Here is a 21,619-nt window from a genome sequence, read left to right on the forward strand (position 1 = left end):
GTTAGGGAGGGTCAGGGAGGGCTGGGGGGGGAAATTGGGGAGAAAATGTACTTGTAAAACTTTTCCAATAAAAAAAAATGTTCTATTTTTTCAATTTTCAATTTGTTTTTCTCATTTATGAAAACTAGATTGCTGAGGATTGATTCTATTGCTTAAACACTTTCTTAATTAAAAAAATAAGAAATTTATTCTTATTTTCAAAATTTCTCTCAGTACGGAGTATAAAATATACAAACAACTCTGGGATGCTGCAACAAGCCGCTCTGGTATAACAAAGGAAATCATGATTCTCCATTTGCCTTGCTCCTTCAAAGGGATCTCACCTTATATAATATTTGCTATCATATTTGCAGATATGTGTGTGTCCTCAATTCTGCTATAATATTCCGGCTTATGAAATCTTGAAGGTGGACCTAAACTGATTTCAGTTGCTAGAGTTAAGATTTTAAATCTCTATTCTTTTACTTTTAAACTGATAGGTTTCCTTTTCAACATGTGTTTCAGATTACCATATGATATGTAGTTATGTTTATACCATATTATAGGCAAAACATCATTAGCTATTATTTTAAAACCCTCCAAGCTATTGTTAAAAAAATATCTTCGCATACATAGCCAATGTTAAAAATGTAACTGGTGCTGCTTTCAGAGTGCTGCATATTTCTGTGAGGCCTATATATTGAGAAGAACAGCAACAAATCCACCCACATGTTTGATTCAGATTAAGAAATGGTTACTCAGTCTCATCTCTTACTAGGCTTTAGTCTGCAGGGCAGAGCACAGGCAAAGGATGGGGTGGGTGATTAGTGTGATTAGACACACAAGAAAAGTGTCCCTGGTGCAGAAGCTCTCAGTGTAGATGCAAAACAACAAAGTAATCATAACAACAAAGGATAATAATCGCAATAATAATAATACCAATGGAGAAGGTAGTGGAACAGATGAGAATGATAAAAGTAGGTAATATAAGACAGAAGACAGAACTGTAGAAATTAAGTGTTCAGCAGAGTGACGGCACCAGGAAAAGAAAAGAACTGTATTTGTATCTAGTTGTTTTGGCATGCAGTTTATTTCAACTACTAATTGTTACTAATAAGCACTAATCTGGGTAGGATCCCTCTCAAAAGATATTTGTACAGGCACTTGTACTCTTTAATGGATGCTGAACATGCTTTCAGAGAGATAAAGTAATTTACTCCTCTTCTGGATTAAAACATGCCAAAGATTAAGACTAGCCAGTACCAAAGCAGTACCCTCTATTCACAGAGTATCTCTGCAGCCCTGAATATGCAGCTTGGGTTAGTTATCTTGTGCCACTATCTTATCTTGCTACTGATCCACCAATAAGGAAACAGGAAATTGAAAAAAAGTCAGACTACTCAATAGTCTCCAGAGGCATGAATGGTAGCTGCTCAGCACTTTTAGCGCCCAGACTGTGTCCAGCATCAACCCAGGCAGGGGCCATCTGCTCTCTCCAATTCAGGGTCCCTGCTTCTGCTCCTCCACAAATGCCAGCTAGCTCAGTTTGAGAAGGAGGAGTCGTTGGAGGGCTTTAAAAGACTAAATTACTGAAATTGAGGAAATTCCTACCCTCTTCTCGGTGGAGCTTCAAACAAGCCATTTATAACCAGCCGTAAAATGTTTGCAGCTGGGGTGCTATATAAGCCATTTGTCTTAGCAATGGCATTCCTGATGCTACAGAGTATGTCCCACACTTGGAAATATATGTTCCCTTAGAAATGCCCATACCCGGGCAAAGGACTGGCTCTCTTGTTAGGTAAAGGAAGAAAACAAGAAGGAAGACTTCCTGAATTGGATACCTTCAAAGCAACTCACCACCTGCAGAAGTGATATAGGGGCTCAATTACAAGGGTTGATTCTAGTAAAGATTCCCTCAGGCAGACAACATGGGCACATCCTTGTAAAACCTTTGTAGTTCTATTAAAATGAATATGAATTCATTTGCTGTGGCTTTCTTCAGAAATATTTTTTTTCATACTAGTCTACAGCCCACAGATTTCCTGGTGATCTCCCATCCAAGTATTATCTAGATCCAACTCTGCTTAGTTTTTTCAGGATCAATCAGAGTTGTCTGGGACTCTCATCTCCTGAGGCCTTGTGTTAAAGTTTCCCTCAGGTCAAGCTAACCCCTGGTGATTTTGTAGAACATCTATATGGTTTTCTTAATGAGAATATGGAAATGTTTTGTCACTGTTATCTTACAGAATTTTTTTGATGTAAATTTCCTTAATTGACAGCTCTGGGATTTCTGGATGGCCCATCTAATTCTATACACAATCACACCCATGGTACTTACATACTATCCTCACAGATTAGTCACCATCCTCCCAGTTCCTCTGAAGCCATTTATTTGACCTGATTTTCTGCAATCAAGTTCTAATGTTTCAAGCAAAAGGATCCTATAAAGTTCAGTGAAGTTACTAGCCCTCCTTGTATATTTGATTTGATTCAGTTGCTTCTATTCAGTTGCTTTTATTCATACTTAAATTGTAGCACATCATCAACCCAGAAGGGACATATATAATCAACATTCTTCAATATATAATAGATGCTCTGCCCAAGGGCATATGCTTATTTGCAAGCATGTACATTGCCTGTATGATAAGTTCATTTGTGATTGCTGACATTCATTAAAGCTGTCTCCTGATTGCTCCCTAAATTCCCACTTCATTGCAAAACAAAATTCCAAAATTTTGTGAACCTGATCAATAAAAATAAATAAAAGGCAGACAGAAACATCGTACTAGAAATGTGTTCCCGAAAACATAAGACCTGAGGCAGAGGTGCACTGCTTTCAGTCTGCAGCAAAGTCTAGGGAAAAATGTCAGGTTCACAATGCTGGTTAGCAAAGACAATATTGGTGACATCACGATGCTCTGATGCATATGTACTTGTAGCTGCTATGGGAGTCATCATCAGAGGCAGTATTGTGTCATATAGTTCCAGCTGACCTGAAATCATTAGGAAACCTTTTTTTCTACATTGTATTTGCATCACCACATTACCGCTATTGTTAGTTCTTCTGATCATGTGCACTCTTTCACTCTAAAGAGGAATTATGAAACCTTCGGGAAAGAAACCCACTCAGTTTTATGTTTTGAAAAGTCATATGAATTGTAGGCGGTGCCAAATCCATAAATCAGCTTTCCTCAACTTATTGTCCTCTTGATGTATTGGGACAAAGCAGACAAACCAAGGGCTAACGGCTAAGGATTAGGGGAGTTGTAGTCTTAGTTTACCTGGAGGGCAACAGCTTGAAGAGATGGTATCTAAATACCATATAGTTCATACAGGCTACCACAAGGAAAGCATTATAATTTATAAGGAGGCACCCCAATTAAAGTTTACCCCAAAACTATGGCCAGGAAATTTAAAGCTATAAAAAAAAATACACCTACCCTGCTCATGCCCAGAGGCACTCCCTACTACTTAAGTCTGATTAGTTGGAAAAGGAAGAGGAAAAGGAGAATTATTATTAGTATGTGTTCTCAAATGATCTCAGACAGGCCTTTCTCCCACTCAAACCTTTCTACACTAACGAAATTGCGGTTTCCCTGCCATGTCAGTAACAGCAACAGCTGTAACACAGTTGGAAGGGACCTTCGAGGTCATCTAGCCCAACCCCCTGCTCTCGCAGGAGACCTATACTATTTCTGATAGACGGTTTATCGAGTATCTCCTGAGACGCCTCCAGCGTTGGGAGAGCCACGATTTCCGAAGGCAATTTTGTCCCACTACTATTTCCCCTCTCTTTTTACGGGGAAGCGTCTTCTTGCTCCTCAAACGATCGGGGCTAAAGCCGAGATTCTCCCAAGGAGCGTTTTGATTTTTTTTTCAGCAAGCCAGCGAAAGAGTTAAAGCGCCACATTTCCCAGCCAGCGCTCGGGCAGCCCGGGCGGGGTGGGGCCGCTCCAAATGAAACCGCTTTGAAAGCGAGCTAAGAGGGAGCGGGCGCGAACTCCCATCGGGCGCGGGGGAGGGAGGGAAAGAAGGAACTCAACACTCAAAAACTCCATCCCCAGGTATTCCCCTGCGACGCGGCTGCGAGCCTGCACCCGCTGGGCGTGTGTGTGTGTGTGTGTATAAATATACATCTAAGACTTTTGCTTTTCCAAGTTGTAAACACCCGCGATGGGTGCCAAGAAAAAAAGACACAGAGAGAGAAAAGAGAGAGAGAGAGAAGAGAGCGGGCAAGGAGGGAAGCGATTTGGCAGCTGCTCAAAGAGGAAAAAAAGGGAGCGCAGGAGGATCCGCTGGGGACACCCTTGGGTGTTTGACAGATCTCTCCGACACCGCCGCCTCCACTTCCAGATTCTCCGGAGCGACTGAAAATAAAGGCATCGCTTCGTCTAATCTGCCTCCCCCTGCCCCCCACGCCACGCCACACTGACTGGTCTGCCCCGCTTTGGGATCTGGTTGCATCTGATGGTGGAATGGAAAGGCGAATTTCAAGATCGCACATTGGCGCGCGCATTGTATCACAATTTCCCCCCCTCCAAAAAAGGGGGGGGACGAAAGTTAAAATCAGTCCACAGCTGTCTGGCTTTTAAAGTATTAACATCACCTCCTGTTCCTCTCCAACTTTCAAATTAAACATAGTCTCTCTCCAGATATTCATTCCCCTATACTTTCTGGTTCGTTCCTCTGTACACAGGCGCGCATACTCGGGCCCTTTATTTAAAAAAAAAAAAAAAAAAAAGAGGGATTGAAAAGAAACTTCAAAGTTTCCTCCTCATCTGGTGTTCATAATGAGCTTCCAAGTCAAGACAAAGACCCACAAACTGGAGGTATTCCCCAGTTGCCGAGAAAGTGAACTCTCTCCCGAGATCAGAAGCGAAGAAAGGCGGCGGCTACAAATGTTCCCGAGAGACAATCAGGCATGTCCTCCTCCCATCAAAAGACCGAGGGCTGGGGGGAGGGAGGCAGCGAGGGAATGGCTTGGTTCCTTGTATTATCCCTCTTCCCTGATGCCAATGTCCCCTCTTTTGCAACTCTGGAGTTCCAAAGCAGGAAATCAAAAAGTTGGAAAATTAGGATCGAATCCATCACGCAATTCCGCCTACGCAGCAAACAGCGCCCCCTAGCAGGATGCCCCTCAGATCCACTCGTGCTCAAGGCCCACGGGAGATTTATGCTATGCCCTGCTCTACATTTACAACCCCACCCGCATCGACACTCTTCGGAAAACGAACCCATCGCTTCGATTCCTACCCTCCCCCCTCCCTCCCTCCCTCCACTCCACCCCATATACGACGACCAAGCATTAGTGCCGATCGGCGACAATCCACCTACATTGTAGGCTGGCCGGTTGGGGCCACCCGAAGGGATCCAAGCCCAAGGCAAACGGACTGATGCTCGATTTCCGCAGCATGCAAGCGCTCCGGTTAGTAACATCGTAGAGCTGTCGCGGCGTGACGGCGAATGCCTCCATGCAGTCGTACATCTTTCCGCTCCGGAATCCGCTTCCAGTGAAAATAGGCGAGGGAGAAGGAAGATACGGTGGCGAAAATATGGATGGTGGTGATGATGATGATGATGATGATGATGATGTTACTAATAGTGAGCTTGTGCTGGTGATCCAAGAAGAAAAGGAAATGTTCGCCTCCCTCCCGGAGAGGCGGCGGGAGGGGGGAAGAGGAGGAATAACTCGGGCTGCTATCAAACGAGCCCGCTCGCGCTCACACGCCACCTTCTCTGCCTCCCGCGTGTAATACACGTCCCGCGTGAAGTTGGGAGCTGAGAAGTCCAGCCTTTCCGATCGCTCCAGCTTGCTCGCTGAAGAAGCTGCTACCTTGCCGCGAAAGCGGCTAAGGACTCCCCAATTGGTGGGCGTGGCTTGGGAGCGAAAGGGGCTGGACCCTGTGGGACGGATGCACAAAATCTGACTACACACAACAGTCACATACGGGGTCACAACACGCCGAGCAGGACCTAGGAAACGCGCCCAAACAGTGATTTGGCAAGCGCGCAACAAGGAACAATAGGCGAACGCGCGCGCGCACGTAGGCAGGGCTGTTGTTGGCGGCCGTGTGTGTATGTATGTGTGTGTGTGTGGGTTTGGTTGGGTTTATTTTGTTTTTCCTCCTTTCTGTTGCTGCTTCTCTTTCCCAAGCCGCACCCACGATGGCACTCAGAATGCAGCAAGCAGAAGAAGACTGCGAAGTTTAAGCAAACGTATCAGAGCTGATACGCGTGTTTACTCGGAAGAGAGTTCCGCGGAATTGAGGGCTGAGTAAACACGCGTGCATTCGGGAGGCAAGGCTGACAGATCGCCCACCGAGGGAACACACCGCATTTTATAATCCGAGAGGAGACGGCCCTATCATTAGTCTGAGTTCAGTAAACCTATAAAACAAACCGATTTGGGGATAAAGTAAAGCGCGGGGGATTAAGTGCGGCATGATACGGCCTGGCCTGACCTCCCAATTTAGCTCCCTATTTCCATTGTGCTGGAAGAGGTGCTGCCTGCCCCCATGATGAAGGTTGAGTAACTTTGAAAGTTGATCCCAGGGAAGTTGTCGCCTTGCTACAAATAGCTGCTTTTTGTACGCCTGCCTCTGCCAGCAAAATGTATCGCCTGAAAAAGGGCTCACACTTCTGTATTCACAGCGGGAGAATGGCTGAATAGAAGACATAAGCTTGTCCTGAAAGGTGAGAGGGGAAAATAGGTACCTTTCCTTTATAATCCCCTAACAAGCTTGGCAAAAGTTATGAGCAGAGAATTAATACAGGAAACTCCACTAAAGTCCACATGGAATAAATACAAGGGAACCCATCAGCAACCCAAAATGGTGAATAGGTGGTACAGGTAGTCCTCGGCTTACTATGGTTCATTTAGTGACCATTTGAAGTTACAATGGCACTGAGAAAAATGACTTATGACAATTTTTCATACATGACCGTTTATTTATTTATTTATTATTCGTATTTCTATGCCGCCCACTCTCCGAGGACTCTGGGCGGCTTACACCAAAGACAGTATACTAAATAGCATATTGCCCCCAACAATCTGGGTCCTCATTTTACCCACCTCGGAAGGATGGAAGGCTGAGTCAACCTTGAGCTGAACTAGCAGTCAGCTGAAGTAGCTGCAGTACTGCACTCTACCCACTGCACCACCTCGGCTCTTGTTGCGTTGCAGCAGCCCCACATTGATCACATGATCAAAATTCGAACGCTTGGCAACTGGTCCGTATTTATGACGGGTGCAGTGTCCCAGTGACATGTGATCCCCTTTTGCGACCTTCTGACAAGCAAAGTCAATGGGGAAGCCAAATTCACTTAACAACCATGCTACTAACTTAACAACTGCAGTGATTCACTTAACAACTGTGGCAGAAAAGGTCATAAAATGGGGAATTCACTTAACGACTGTCTCACTTAGCAATGGAAATGTTGGGCTCCATTGTGGTTGAAAGTCAAGGACTACCTGTAATAGTCCTGGAATATCTTTGTAGGAAGGAGCTTTGGATCCCTGGAATCAACTTTTAAGTAGGATTACTGCAAGTACAGTAATAGAGCATTCAGCAGAGTACTTGAAATGATGTTTATTCTGCTCATTGTGTCTTAATTATTATCATGGAGAACCCCAGCAGATAAATTACTCATGGCCAAATCACAGCATAGAAAGCAGCTTCTTCTCTTCCCATGTCCACGTAGTTATGTGGAACAGGAATTTAGCTCTGAAATCCAACACTTAATTCCAAAATCAAGGGATGGGATTTTGGAAAGCTACCCAAATAATTAGTCTTTTGTGCATATATATAAAAAATAAACCAACTCTGAATTCAAAACATATCTTGCTGCTTTTGTACGCATAATCAGAATAGTTAAAGAGATAAATAATTCCACATTGCAAATGCATGTTTTATTCACTTAAAAAAAAAAACTCAGTGAGTACAATATCTGGGCACAGCAGAGGAATCTGAATTTAATTAATAGAACTAAAACAGTGTGATATTGATTTATGTGACTGCTACATTCCCATGTCACAGCACAGAGCAGATTCATTCTTTACCACATTCAGATGTACAGTCTCCCCACCCCCCCACTCTTCCCAGCCAGTCTCTCAAATCGCTATAAGAAATTTTGTAGTGGAGCAGTACATATTCACAGAGTATAAGCTGGCCATGTGGCAAGTGAACTAACTGGAGTAATCACTTTTTCACATGCAAAATCCCTTCTGGATCTAATTTGTCCCTACAAATAGGACCAGAGCTTAATATGCAGAAATCAACAAATGAAACATTTCAAAATGAGTTGACTCTAGCATCCACCTATTGATAGATAACACCTGCCTGTCACAGGTAATACTGTTGCCCTCAATAAAGCCATTTAGCTCTTTGGGCGGATTCATGCATTACAGACAATGTGGTTATAGGGAGAGTGATGCAATGGATAAGATGATGGACTAGAACTGAGGATCGGGTTCAACTCCATCCTCAGCATTGGAAAGTCATCAAGCCAATCTGGCTGCTGGAGGAAAGATAAGATAATGAAATATAAAAAGTCTTTCAAAAAGTCTTTGATAATCATCCAAGACTTCTCAGTAAGCCTAACAATCATGTAAAAGATGGGGTGTGGGGTATCCTCATGTGGATACGCTATTGGCTAAAGGATAGAAAACAAGGAGTAAATGGACCTTCCTCACAAAGGATGGAATTAGTGGAGCCTTCCTAGGATTGGTGCTTCTCAAGACATTTATAGATGATCTGGAACTGGGTGACATGAGTGGAATAGTCACATTGGCTGGTGACATTCAATTGTTCAGAATGGCAAAAATAATAAGGGACTGCAAAAAGCCCATCAGAGAAATGGGCACCAAAATGTCAGATGTCATTTGACATGAGCATGTGTAACGTAGCGAACTTCGGTGCCAAAAATCCTTATATCAGCTACTGGGATCAGAGTTAGCAGTGATTGATGAGGAAAGAGACTTTGGAGGAATGGTAAACAGTTGACTGAAGGTGTGGACCCTGTATATGTCCAGTTCCACGGAAAAGGCCAACAGCATATTAGGGACTATAAGACGTAGTATTGAAAAAGGGTTGTCAATATTATAATGCTCTTACATAAATCAACGGTGCAAGAGTGCATCTGGAATATTGTATGCACTTCTGTCACTGTACCTCAAAAGGGATATAAGAGAGCTAGAAAATGTTTGGAGGAGGACAACTAAGATGATCAAGGGGCTGAAGCAACTTCGCTATGAGAAAATCTTGCCACATTTTTAGTTTTTAAAGCTCTGTAGTCTAGAAAGGGGGCAAACAAGAGGGGATATAATAGAGGTATATAAAAACATGTGTAGTGTTGATAAAGTGGAGAATAAGCTGTTTTCCCCTTCCCAAAATATAGTACTGGAGGTTACCCAGTGAAACCAACTGAAGGAAGAAACAGGACTAACAAAAGAAAATATTTTTGTAACCAAAGTTTGGAATTTGTTACCACAAGATGTGGTACAGTCTACCACCTATGGCTGGCTTCAAAAAAGAATTGGACCAATTCATGGAAGTCATGGGAAGTATAACAGCCTCTAAAGGCCATTTGTGGGAGATAGTGGGCTTCCTTGTACAGTTGCTTTGCCACTGTGAGAACAGAGCCCTAATCCACCAGGGCACTACAAGCAAACAATAAATAAACAAATAAATGATTTGTTTATTGACACAATTAGCTAGAACATATTGACCCATAAACCATGAATTGTAAACTACAATAACTGGTTTACACAAGCCAAAATCAAATTCCCACATCATGGTTTACTGCATAATCTCTCTTTCTTCATAGCACCTGTAAAAATGGTAATAAATATTGTTGAGCCAAATATTATTACATTTGGCATGCAGACTCTTGAAAGGCCTTTTCATCACGTAAAAGGAAGCAAATTAATTAAGTAAACTCGCTTTATGTTAGTCACATATATTAATCATTAATAATACGTCCTCCCAAGCTTTTTTCAGCCCTGAATCTACAAATATGACCCTCAATGGACAAACATTTTGCTTTGACCCTTATTTTTTTTCTACAAATCTCATTCCAAATTTGATGCCAGTCTTTTATCAAGTAAGTGATGTGACAAATAGAACCATGTGGAATAAGAACTTAGAAAGTTTATCTGAGCAGTTAAATGAGATGCATGAGCTCTCAATGGATCTGGGAACTTTCTTCAGCAGTAATCTTGAACAAAACTCAGTTTCACTGTATCAAAATATAAGTTTGCAAATATAGAAATATGGAGCCCTAAATTATTTGGCAGCCATGGTAGCCAGGTTATCTTCATTGAGAAGAGAGTGGGAAATATTCTGAGGTTATTGATTGGCTGATAAATAACCCTGGGCACATACTTCCTACCTCCCTTATAAAACACTGTCACATCCCTAGAATCTTATCATGAATGATCTGGACACATGAATACACCTCCCCAAAAGGGAGAGAGGAAAGCATAATGAAATTTATGTATAGTGGTCCTGTGGCCATTTTAACAGAAAAAAATAGAAATTGTTTTAGAATGTGAAATATTGCTTTAAGATTCTTTAAATTTTGATGAGATGAATCCCATTGAAGGAGTGAATGTGGAGTGGGGCTGTCCATAAGGTCAACCTGAGCCAGCTGTCAATTATTTTACTTTAGATACATTCTATAGAGATCTAGCTCTCTGGAGAAGGCTCTGATGCTGAAAAAGATGGAAGGAAAGAGAAGAAGAAGGACGACCAGCAGCAAGTCCAAAATCAGTTGCAGTGTTGATGAATGCATCATTGGGAGACCTGAAGGATTATCCTGGGGACAGATCCTCTTGGAGAAAATCAGCCTATGTGGCTGGCACATAATCAGTCAGTCAGTCAGTCAGTCAGTCAGTCAGTCATCACACCTCCCTCTCTGGAATTTATCAGTTGTGCAATGAAATAACCCAACTACTAAATCTGAGCATAGCAAGGCAGCTCAATTCTCAACCTGGTGCAGTTTCAGGCACTTATATGTTCTCCTGCTATAAGACACATGTTTTGGCCACTTTAGTTAATCCCCGTGGTCAATGCAGCACTTGCTCTCACAGCTCCCAATTGGTATGGCATTCCCAGACTATGTCCCACCATAGTCCCAAAGGTTCTTTTTCCAAAAGGCAACTGGACTTTCCTAGGGTTTTTTTTTTCTCTCTTTGAAAACGTTTCACTTCTCATCTAAGAACCTTCTACCAGAACCGAAGAAGTTTGTTGGGTGAGAAGCAAAACGTTTTCAAAGAAAAAAAAATCAAGAAAGTAAGTCCACTTGTCTTTTGGGGAAAAAAAACCACCTTTGGGACAGCCATGACCTGGATAATTGAGAATATTCATATACCTGTCCCACAATACTCTCTGACCCCATCCGGTTCATTGGCTATCTGCTTTTCGACAGAGTAAATCTCTGAGATTGTTCAGTAAAATGTGCCAATGTTTATTTTGCTTCTCAAATGGCTGAATAGCCCCATCATGGTGGAGCCTGCCCCTTCCCAGAGGCTGAAATAAATTGGCTCATCTATGCACACACACACACACACACACACACGGGGCTGCTAAGATCTTTTCACCCTCCTCTCTCTGTCTTGTTTCCACTAAATGGGCCAATATATACACACTTGCTAGTTGTGCTGGAGAAGGCCTACATTTGTACCTCCCTCTGTCTTGGCTGAGTTAGGCCTCTTCCCTGCCTCCCCAGCCCCTATGCCAAACTTAAATTCCTTTGTCCCTTGCCGAGTTTGGGCAAACCAATATCAGCTTTCCCCACTAACTAAACTGGGTTTACACAGACCCCCTCTGCCCCCCCCCAGGTAATCTGGACTTTCTCTGTGTTGGTTGGGCTAGGCTCTGTGCCAGTGGTTAGCCAGACCAGGCCAGGCTGTTCCACCTCCCTCTCCGGCAGCCTCTCCCTTTCCTTCCAGCTCAAAGGCCGAGCGAGCGAGCGGAGCGTCAGCCGAGCCAGCGGTATGAACTCCGCAAGAACCCCCTTTGGGTGCAGTAACCTCTACATGACCCAGCTCCATGGCAGCCCTTCCCTTCTCTTCTCTGCAGGCCCTTGCTTTTTTTCCTTTGGCTCAGCTTTTCCACAGGCTCCTTCTGTCCTGCAGCCTTCGGAAACGGCTTCACAGTTCTCCCACTGATGCCCGTCTTCGGCCACCCGTCCCCTCACCATCGCTTTGGCAACAAGTCCGTTTTGAGCCCTTGTTTTTTAAACGCAACTTAAAAGCTGCCGATGTTGCGTTTAGCCTTTGCAGCAAAAGGCTTCAGATTTGCATGCAAGGTATTCACATACACAGTGGAGCAGTAACCTCAAGTGTTTTTCCTCTCAAGCTTTCATTCCACCCATGCTCTGTACACTGAGTGTAGTCCATGAGTAGGGAGGGAGGGAGGGAGGGAAGTTACAGATCTACAAAGACTTAAAAACAGCACAAATCTAAAGGTTCCGGCATGCTACATTATCAAGGCCAGAAAGAGAATCCTCTGGATTTGCCACAAAACAGGCTGAGATTCTTACTATCTATGAACAAGATTAATTGGTGGTCTTTTGACAGGGGCAGTGGGAAGGAACCCCCTACCCCCATGTGCTTTGCCCCGTGCAACTCCTATGTCCATCGTTTCCCAACTGTGAGGAATGCATCCCGCTGAATTACAATCCCCTTTCACATACAATCAAACCCTGCTCTGCACCCCATTTAGGCTTTCCCCCAAAACTAATACCGCATGCCAGCATTCACAATGGATAGTTTTAAATTGCAGATTCAATCATCTCCTCCTCCCAATATTTAAAAGGAATGGGGGGGGGAGGAGATAAAAAAAAAAGAAAGTTCCCTCCATGCAAGAATCACTCCTGGACCCTTAATAACCGAGGAAGTGTAGATAGGAGGGAGACCTTAGTTTTAAAGGACATTAGTTGGTTCAGTTGACTTAGTAAATAATAAACTCGGGGAACTTTTCCTGAGCACACAGGAGCATCCCCCCCACACTCCCCCAAAAGATCTCCTGCCTGTACTGACACAAGACTCTGCCCTGCAGCTGCTCCCCCTTTCCCCTGCTTGTGGCTTTTCGTTGCTGAGTAGAGACTCATACCCGGCGAGGGTTTCTTCCTTGCATCCTTCTGGCTGCACTGCAGAGATCAGAAAGGTTCCAATTAGCCTGGCCCGCCTGCCACTAATTCAAACCAGAAGTTGCTTTGCACGGGCTCTGCTTTGTGGCTGAGCTGTGCTGGAGTCCCTGCATATAAAGGCATTCCCTCCCTTGCTCTCTCTCTCTCTCCCCTTCCCCATTACCCCCATATTGAAACATATCTCCAGAGGGGAAGAAGGGAGAAGGAGGGCAGGGGGAAAAGGATCTTTCACCAAAGTCTGGTCTGAAATGTCTTCTTTAACTTTGCAATGCCCTTGTTTTATTTTCTTAGTGGGGTTCTTTTTTCCCCCTTACCTGCAACTTTCAATTTAAAAAACAACAACAACAAACCAGTCTTCCCAGATTAGGGTTATCTTTTGGATCAGTCCCATATGTCATTTCCCCCTACATACTACAGCCCCTCAACAGCTACATGAATTAATGAAGGGAGTGGAATTATATATCCAACCCTCAACCGCAAATTAGATAGAGTAGTATCTTTTCAAGTATAAGAAGCATAACAAAGTCGTCTGATTGCATTAGAACCATTCACAGGCCAAAATTAAACATGCATTATTATTATCTGATGAAGAAAGGAAGGAGAATTATATTGAAAAAGGAGATACTAAATACAAGTCTTTCTATTTTAGACAGTCTTATTGTGAACTACAATTCTTCAGATACCTGGAAATCTGTCTTGATATGCATATGGACATGAAGACATGCCCATGAAAAATATTAACAACAAAATGGTCAGAGAAAAATAAATAAACGTAACTTAATTCCATTAGAAAACTGCAACTCATCTTGAAACATTCAGAAATTGGATGAACCAGGAAGAAACATAATTATAAACCTGAAACAATCCAGAATCAAAAGGTCCAGGGGAAAAAAAAAGCCTTTTAGAGCAAAAGATGTTAAGGTTTTTAGAAGACTGCCATTATTCAATACCCCAGGAGTGAAGATTCTACAAATGTTGCTGTAATATCGTTTCAAAAAGCTCGAAACAGCTTGACTACGGGTGAAGAACCTTGGGAATTGTAGTTCAGCAACCCGAGGTCCAGATTTTTTTTCCTTCAAAATGATAATTTGAGGGCATCAATCTTCTGGTTAATGAGTACTGAATACATTAGTGAAAGGATGAGCAGTCTACTTCATTAGATCCACAAACTGAACACATAAAGCTGACTTAGGATAAGGCAGTCCAACTTCCATCTAATTCAGTGCAGCCTACTGTGACTAGTTATGGATATCCATATTCTTAGGCAGGAGTGCTTCTTGGCCCGGGTGACACCTTTTAATCCAGCCTCCCCAATCCAACACCTTCCAGATGTGTTGGATTGCAATCCTTGTATGTCCAGCCAGAATTCTGGTGGTTATTTTCCAATAAATGTGGAGGGTGCCAGGTTGAAAAAGAAGGACGCTTAGTAGAGATATATCAGACCAAACCAATGTCTAGATACATTTAGAGCACATACAGGAGCATTACGCTGTAGATTGGCTCCTTGTAACTCTAATTATAATGGTAGGCATGCATACACTGAAATAAAAGAGAGACTAAATCAAGACACTAATGCAGAAATAAACTGTAATCCTTTCCCAAAATAATAAGAAAAACCAAAACCATCATTTTAAAGGTGGACCTCTGGAGAAATATTCACACGACTTAGCCACTTAATACAATAAGGAGATCTTACAGTATGTATCTGGTCTTCTAGTTTTTGGGTCAGTTGATTGGGTAGCTATATTTGCACAAGTACAATACAGTTTTTGGATACCATCATAAATACTCAACACCCCTCCCTCCCAGCAGATGCAATAAATGCTTGAAGTTGAATCCATGCTGTATATGAACACAACTGAGTGACCCTGGTCTGGAAGCCAGATACTTCTAATGTAACAGTTACATGTCCAATGGCTGTATGAATGGGAAGTCAATCAGTGTAGCTCAGTGGTGGGTTGCCCCCGGTTCGGACAGGTTCTATAGAACCAGTAGTAAAACCAGCGGGAGGCTCCGCCCACTGACCCGGACATCATCAGAAGCAATCTGTGCATGAGCGAACTGGTAGTACAATGTGAACTGGTAGTAAAAGTAAGTACAACCCACCCCTGGTGTAGCTTAGATACTACACTTTCCTGAGATAGTTGGCTACCTGGCAATCTATTGCAGAGAGAGAGAGAGAGAGGGAGGGAGGGAGGGAGGCAGGCAGGCAGACAGACAGACAGGCAGGCTGAACCCTCTTCTTACTTTGGGAATAGAGTGGAATAGGAGCAGGAATTCCTGCACTAGATACAAAGCATATCTGCGATTTGGCTGAGCAGAAAGGAAAGTGGGGATGGAAAACATCTACTTTCTACCATGAAGCCATGGAAATTGGAAAGAATAGTGTGACTTTAAAAAAACACACACATAATTTCTATAATTCCTGAACCAGAAATTTGGGAGACGGGCTGAGCAAAAGGGTATAAAAATATAAGAGCTTTTGTCTTCTATTGTAACCAGAGAAGCAGGATTTGCTGAGGCTAGGATTTCAAGTTAAATAGGAATTCTATTTAACACAATACTAGTGACAGCCTTGGATCTCTTGCAAGATAGAGTGGCTGCCTGGCTCCTTGCAATTTTCTGTCTTTGTTCTAGCTGGGCCCATGGTCTTCTCAAATCAGCAAGTCTGGAGGCTCTCACAACTTCTGCTGGGACAGCAGATCAAAGCCGATCAAAGAAAAATCAGCTCCAGCTAGTGTTCCAAATAGGACAACTTTGAAATGAGATATGCTAGTTTTGCAGTCACATAATGCTTTCATCACTCAGGTTTTGACCACTACTGTAAGGTGCACTGCTTGGACTTGCCTTTAACTTGGTGCAAGATGCAATATAGGTAGTCCTCGACTTAAGACCACAATTGAGCCCAACATTTCTGTTGCTAAGTGAGACATTTGTTAAGGGAGCTTTGCACCATTTTACGGCCTTTCTTGCCACAGCTGCTAAGTGAATCACGGCAGTGGATAAATTAGTCACATGGTTGTTAAGTGAATCTGGCTTCCCCATTGATTTTGCCTGTCAAAATTTTGCAATGGGGGGGGGGTGTCATGTGTCCTTGGGACACAGCAAGGGTCATAAGTATGAGTCAGTTGCCAAGCAGTTGAATTTTGATCACATGATCATGAGAATGCTACAAAGGTTGTAAGTGTGAAAAACGGTCATTGGTCACTTTTTTCGGTGCCATTGTAACTTTGAGCCATCACTAAGTGAACTGTTGTAAGTTGAGGACTACCTGTATTCAATATTCTGATTAATAAAAACTAGTTCAGCAGGCCAACACTCCTCATCTGGTCACTGCACTGCTTTTCTATAACTTTCTGAGTACAATTCAAAGTGCTGGTTTTCCCCTATAAATCTCATCTTGGCGCAGGTCCTAGTTACTTAGGGAACATCTGTTCCAGGTAGAATTTGCCTGTTCTGTATGTATGTATGACTCAGAAAGGTATACTTTATGAAGGTAGAAGGGTAGAGTAGAAGGAAACAAGCCCAAGTCTTGTAGAATAGTCTCCCCCAGGCCTGCCCGGGACAACAATGGGTTTTCTTTCATTAAACTTTAGGACCAAGCTTAAAATTATTTTCTTTTGCCAGACTTTTGAATCTTAATTTCTTGGGGTCCCTATTGCCTTTTACCAGTTGTATGTATTACTTTAGTTTTAGTTTTTACTAATGATTGTTTTACGGTTTTAGCGGTGTTTAATGATCGCAAGCCAACCCAGTCTCACATTATTGAGTTGGCACAGAAGCAAATATGGCTATATTTGCTTTCACAAATGAGTTATTTAGTCACTTCCAACTGTAGTGCACCGAGTCTTTCTTAGCTTCCTTTTTTTATTCCTATTTATGTCTGCCATCTGTAGTAGCAATGCTTTGAAGAACCAACTCTTTGACAATCCAGAAAAGCTTATCTTTGAATTGTTTCAAGACAACGCACACAGTACTTCCAAATATATTTATCCACTTGATACAGTAACTATGTTTTTAAGACGTATTGCACATAATGTGTGCTGTTAGTGGCTTATCAAGACTTCCTAAACCCAGCCAGGGTGATCTGTAAAGGTGCTTATATGTTAAAAATGAGGATTTAGTATGACCTATGAACCAAGTCATGTAATTTGTACACCACCTTTTATGGTTTGAGTAAACTATAGTTTGTTGCTTTTTCAACACACCGTTAAGCCAATGGTTGATTAGCACAACTGTGAGCTGGCCAGTATGTAACGGTAACAGTAAAAGAGTTGGAAAGGACCTTGGAGATCATTTAGTCCAACCCCCTGCTCACATAGGAGATCTATACTATTTCTGACAAATGGCTGTCCAGTCTCTTCTTAAAAGCCTCCAGTAGTGGAGCACCCACAACTTCTGAAGGCATTTTTTCCCACTGGTTGATTGTTCTCAGGACCCCACACACTGAGTCAAAACCAGCAGAGGCAGTATTATTGCAAGGTCCCTCCATATTCAACATATAAATAAATACCCAGTTGAGAAATGCAGTCTCAAAAGTCCTGCAAAACTGACAGCTCAGTTTCTGGAATACAAAAACCAGCACTGTGCGATACAAAACTCCAAAAGCTATCAGTTTGTCCCACTTCAGAACGTTTCCCACCTATTTGCAAAAATTCTCATTACGGTTACAGCATGGCACATTAGAAAGGCCGTCAAGAATCCGCATCAGAGTTCTGTGCAGCAGACGAAAGCATGGCTGTTCGCAAAAACAGCTGCTTTCCATGGAGTCAGTCTTTATCAGTTCAACAATTGTAGGAAACATTGGCAGTCTTGGGATTACTAGCTTTTTCTAGAGGTCATTCTCCTTTCTTCAGCTGATAGTTTTACTGTCTGAACGAGTAACTTTTACTATCTGCAGCAAATCGTTTCTTACATCCAGTGGTGGGATTCAGCCAGTTTGCACCACTTCGGGAGAACCGCTTGTTAACTTTCTGAGCAGTTTGGCAAACTGGTTGTTGGAAGAAATCATTAGGGCAGAGAACCAGTTGTTAAATTACTTGAATCCCACCACTGCTTACATCCTATAAATATCCTTTGCAGCTTGATGTGTTTGACAATCTGCAAACATTAATACAATGGGGCAAAAGCATAATCAATGGAGTATTTACCTTGGGCTTGAAAATACAGTATATGTGTATTTCTTTTGAAGCTGGTATTTTGGTGCTGACCCATTTCGTTTGACTACATGGAAGTAGATACCTCTGCATCATGCCACAAAACTTTTGCTTTTTTGTAGCCCAGGTCTGTGCACAATTACTGTAGGTGTACCTAATACCCTTGAAATCAGCAGACTAAGTGTTCAGTGCACCTAACCTTAGATTCAGGTTGATACTATACAAGTAGTCCTCCACTTACAACAGTTCATTTAGTGACAGTTCGAAGTTACAACAGCACTGAAAAAAACTGACTTATGACCATTTTTCACACTTAAGACTGTTGCAGCAAATTCAGACCCTTGGTAATGGACTCATGTTTATAATGATTGCAGTCTCCCAGGGTCATGAGATCAGTTTTTGTAACCTTCTGACAAGCAAAATCAATAGGGAAGCCAGATTTCCTTAACAACTCTGCTATTAACTTATCAACTGCAGTGATTTACTTAACAATTGTGGCAAGACAGGTCATAAAATGGGGCAAAATCCACTTAACAACTGTCTCACTGAGCAACAGAAATGTTGGGCTCAATTGTGGTCATAAATTGAGAATTACCTGTAAATCAATAAGCAAGAATTCAGGTTGTGGAGTACATTTCAAAGACTGCTTAGGAACCTAGATTCCAAGCAATTTTTACTAACATTAAGTAGTATTGTAAACTTTGCATAAAGCATCTTTTCTGTAGCTTTATCTTATTTTCATCTTCCTGATTCATTGCTTCTGTGTCTGTCCATTTGTATCCGATCCTCTCTGCACTTCTCATGAAGCAGCGTCATTCACACTTGAGCAATATTATTTAGCTAGTTAAATGACTCCACTTTCTTTAGTACCTCATTATGCCCTGCCATTTCCTGAAGTGGGAAAGAGAAAGGGTTTGAATCTTGCAGCCCCACCTCTAAATCTGACACCGTTTTCTTGCTAAAAGATTGTGTGCACTTTGCTAAGAGAAGTCAGGAAGTTCCAGTGGTGGGAACTGGTCCTAGGCACAGACCTTCTTCAGTTCTCGTTAAAGAAGCTGATAACTGTTTCCTGTTGCAGCAATGTTCACAATTTCCTTTGCAGGTTCGGGTAATGGGGCACTGGCTGTCACATCTGGGCACTGCACAGTCCACGGTTTCATACTTCTGGTGGCAGCTGACGTACTTCTTGCTTTAAGGAACTATTAATGTTTTCCTTTTTCCTTACTGAAAGAAACTGCAGGGACCAAGATTTACTGAGGGCCGCCAGCCTTCCTAAAAATATCTTACATCGGTAGCCATACTCAAACCGTTGGCTTGTCCCAATGTTTCTCTCAAAAGTTAATATCTTTGCATCAGTCTCCAGATCTTCATTCATTCCTTTGGTCTTCCAAACAAGAACACAGTCCTTAGTAGCTTTCCTCTGAAGCTTTAACAACCACATTTCTTTCTCCCAAGCTTCCTAGATCCAATGGTGGGATTCAACCGGTGTAACAACCGATTTGCTGGGTGCGCACTTTACGTGCGCATGCTTGGTTCGCTCGCATGTGTGCCACCCACGTGCTCCACGCGCACACGGTGCGTTTGAGAACAGCTCTAAAACATACCTTCTACTTCAGCCCCAGTGAGTAAAACAGCTGAGGCACGGCAATCCGTTCTGCCGTGCCGATCAGCTGGGTTTCCAACAAAGGAAATAAAGGTCAGTATAGGGGTGGGCGGGCAGGCCCACCTGATCGTTGGAGCAAACTGGTTCACTCTCAGCTGATCGTCAGAGTTACTGGTACGCCCAAACCAGTGCGAACCAGCAGAATCCCACCCCTGTCTAGATCCCTGAAGAAAAGACAAACAGGCAGGGATCCCTGTCAAGAATCACACTTGAACAGACTAATACACAACCCCATCCCACTCAATCAGGAAACGAAGGTATGTTATGGACCCCATTGGTTAAAGAATTTTGGCTGGAGGGGTCTAGGAAGAGAGTCTTCTCTGCCATTGCCCCCACCATATAGACCCGTGATGGCAAACCTATGGCACGGGTGCCACAGGTGGCACGCAGAGCCATATTGGTGGGCACGTGAGTGTTGCCCTAGCTCAGCTCCAGCGTGCGTGCACGCACCAGCCAACTGATTTTCAGGCCTTCCAGTCCCACCAGAAGTCGGGAAACTGGCTGTTTCCGGCCTCCGGAAGGCCTCCGGGGGGGATGAGGAAGGCTGTTTTTGCCCTCCCCAGGCTCCTAGAAAGCCTCTGGAGCCTGGGGAGGTGGAAAAATGGGCCTACGAGGCCCATCATGCCATCGCGTGCCAAAAGCAGGGTGAAGTGTGGGGGGGTTACGTGCGCATGCGTGGGAGGGCGGGGCGCATTGAATTATGGATGTGGGCACACGCACTCGCGTCCCCCCACGCTTTTGGCACGTGACGGCAAAAAGGTTAGCCATCACTGATATAGACTATCTTGTCCCCAGAGGTGAGGTTGGCATTACCCATATAAATACCCCTTACATGGGTATTGAAAAATGGCATACAACCCTGTTGTATTGGTTGGTGGCTTGAGGATGCTCCCTCTGCCTTTTAACTTGCCTTTTTAACTCTGTTCGTATTTTATTCTGTACTTTTCAAATTCTGATTTTCATTTTTTTTTCTTTTTATGACCCTGTAGTTCCTTAATTTGGGGTAGAGTCAGGGCAACTGGATGGAACTGAGTGTTTACCGCCTAGATGACCTTCCTGATGCCTACGTGTTCTTAATTATGTCTTTTCTGTATTATTTTACGGTTTGTATCAGTAAATTGTCATTTGGATAGTGAGATGGGCAGTGTCTACGTTTGAGAAATAAAAATAAAATAGTAATCAGTACTAGTACTGATCACACCCATATTTATGGCCAAACTAATACATTAAAAAGTGAAGGGAATGGGTACGTTTTCACCAATCACAGTTATTTTAACAAGCGTGCGGCCCCACTGCGAACCAGTAGCAAAGGTAAGTAGAACCCACCCCTGGTGCCCATGTAACATTGAACAGTCATTAAATGACCTGTTGTAAGTCAAGGACTACCTGTATTAGGAGGTGTTTGGATATGATATACCAAAGGTTTAGGGGAAGGGAAAATTGCCTCAGGCCTCACAAATGGAAGATGGTGGTCAGAGTGGATTACAAAAGAGTATGTTTAAATGGACTTTCAGCTAATTTATTTATTTTTTAAATTTTTATACCGCCCCCTCTCCCGAAGGACTCGGGGCGGTGAACAGCCAAAATTAAAAACACACAATACAAATATTAAAATACATTAAAACGAAATTAAATTTATCTTTGGCTTCCCCAATTTAAAACCCCTTAC

General features: G+C 42.9%; 1 protein-coding gene across 2 annotated transcripts in view; it reads right to left on the reverse strand.

The window, feature by feature from the left end:
• Positions 1-21,619, reverse strand: part of RARG (retinoic acid receptor gamma) — a 99,781-nt gene that overhangs the window by 44,303 nt on the left and 33,859 nt on the right. The window contains exon 1 of one of the 2 annotated variants that reach the window (XM_070934972.1): positions 5,314-5,358. The exons of the other annotated variant lie outside the window; for it this stretch is intronic. The gene's annotated coding sequence lies outside the window, so the exon portion shown is untranslated. Of the gene's footprint in view, positions 1-5,313; positions 5,359-21,619 lie in introns of those variants that run through there. 2 annotated transcript variants of the gene reach the window in all.

Source organism: Pituophis catenifer, unplaced genomic scaffold (assembly GCF_029215685.1).
Source record: "Pituophis catenifer annectens isolate HBS135680 unplaced genomic scaffold, rPitCat1.0.hap2 SCAF_2, whole genome shotgun sequence".
Taxonomy (NCBI): Eukaryota; Metazoa; Chordata; class Lepidosauria; order Squamata; family Colubridae; genus Pituophis; species Pituophis catenifer.